The sequence below is a fragment of the Monodelphis domestica genome, chromosome 6, assembly GCF_027887165.1.
Source record: "Monodelphis domestica isolate mMonDom1 chromosome 6, mMonDom1.pri, whole genome shotgun sequence".
In the NCBI taxonomy this organism is placed as follows: domain Eukaryota; kingdom Metazoa; phylum Chordata; class Mammalia; order Didelphimorphia; family Didelphidae; genus Monodelphis; species Monodelphis domestica.
The window spans coordinates 284,120,008-284,121,737 of NC_077232.1; the positions used below are offsets into that span (position 1 = coordinate 284,120,008).

General features: G+C 52.0%; 1 pseudogene; it reads left to right on the plus strand.

Annotated features, from left to right (window-relative positions):
- The first annotated feature begins 351 nt into the window (after positions 1-351).
- Positions 352-1,247, plus strand: LOC100025387 (EF-hand domain-containing protein D1-like; annotated as a pseudogene).
- The last annotated feature ends 483 nt before the right edge of the window (positions 1,248-1,730 follow it).

The window sequence follows — 1,730 nt, forward strand, 5'->3', positions numbered from 1 at the left end:
TTTGGGAGCCACCCAGGGTTCCATGCCCTAGGATCAACTTCCCAGCTTCTTTGGTATGAAACTGTAATGTCCCATCCATTTACATTTTTACAAATGTGGGAGGTGGGGATTATAATTGTACTGAACTTCAGCTACTAAAATGGACATTACCTCTTGTTATAATTAACTCAAGAGGCAGGCAAAATGATCAATTAGAGTTGAGAAAAAATTCTAAAAATCATGTCTAAAGACCCCTTAAGATCAATTTGAGAGAGAAGTCCTCAGTCGCTCCGGGAAGCAGCGATTGGGCGGGTGGATGAGCGGGCTGGCGAGGGAGCCGGCCCATCCATGGGGACTGCGTGTCCTCGGGCCATGGCCAGCTACGAGCTTGCCCTGAAGCTGCAGCGGAAGCTGAGGCTGGAGCAGGACGCAGAGGGCATCCCAATCCCGCAGCAAAACGGCTTCGAGGGGGTGCCCGCGCCAGCCTGGCCCTGCGGTTCCCCGAGCCGGGGAGACGAGCCGCCTGCCAAGGAGCTCACAGCCAACACGGGCTCCAAGCTCAAGGAGCAGCTGAACCGCTGTCAGGGCATCCACAAGGGAACAGCACGGCCCAGCCCATCAAGGTCTTCAAGCCCTACACCGAGTTTCGCGAGTTCAGCCGCCGCCAGATCAAGGACATGGAGAGCCTCTTCCGACAGTATGACTCTGGGAAGGATGGCTACATTGACCTGATGGAACTGAAGCTGATGATGGAGAAGCTGGGGGCTCCCCAGACCCACCTGGGGCTAAAGGAAATGATCCGGGAGGTGGATGAGGACCTCGACAGCAAGCTCAGCTTTCGGGAGTTTTTGCTGATTTTCCGCAAAGCAGCCTCAGGGAAACTGGAAGAAGACAGCGGCTTGATGTCCCTGGCCAAGCTCTCCGAGATCAATGTGGCCATGGAAGGTGTGAAAGGAGCCAAGAATTTCTTTGAAGCCAAGGTCCATGCCCTGTCCGTGACCAGCCGATTTGAAGCTGAGATCAAAGCAGAGAAGAATGCCCAAAAGCAGGAGGAGGAGAACAGAAAACACCGGAGGGCTCTCTTCAGAAAACCCAAGCTGCCTTCTCCCAGTAGCTCCTGCAAGCCCCAATGTGCTCAGAGATTTGCCTTGACTTCTACCAGCTGTGCCTTAAAAGTTGGCCTGGGAGAAATGGCCAGCACCTTGTCCACCAAGGAGGACCCATCTCTCACTGAATGTCCCGTGTCCCCAGTGTGTCCCCAGCTCTAATGGTCTTCTTGAACTTCCTGTCTGTTGTGCCTGGAAGGGTAACTGGTAACCCTAAGACCTGAGGAAACAGTAGGAAGGTCAAAGTCAGGGATGGGAAGAGATAATTCTGTAAAAAAAGGGGACAATTCCCTTTCTTACCCAACCACTGCTCTACTAGCCATTGAATGTTTCTAGGATTTTGCCATTTTCTTGGTGACTTTTATTTTCCCTGTTTCCTCCCTTTTAGGCCAACCTTTCAAGGAGGTCATTTGGCCAGAGGTATAGCTCTACCATTCTCCTGCATTCCCATAGTCAGACTGATTGCCTTTTTCAAGTGTACTCATTGGAGGTCTACACTCTTGGCTTTGATTTAGATTCTCCCCTTCTTCCATCGACTCCCACAAAAGAGGTAAGGCTAAGCTGTTCAACCGTCCTCCCTCACAAAGTGTTTGAAGCAAGGGGGAGAGCTCCAAGAGCTATGGAGTGGACCCCAGAAAGCCCTCA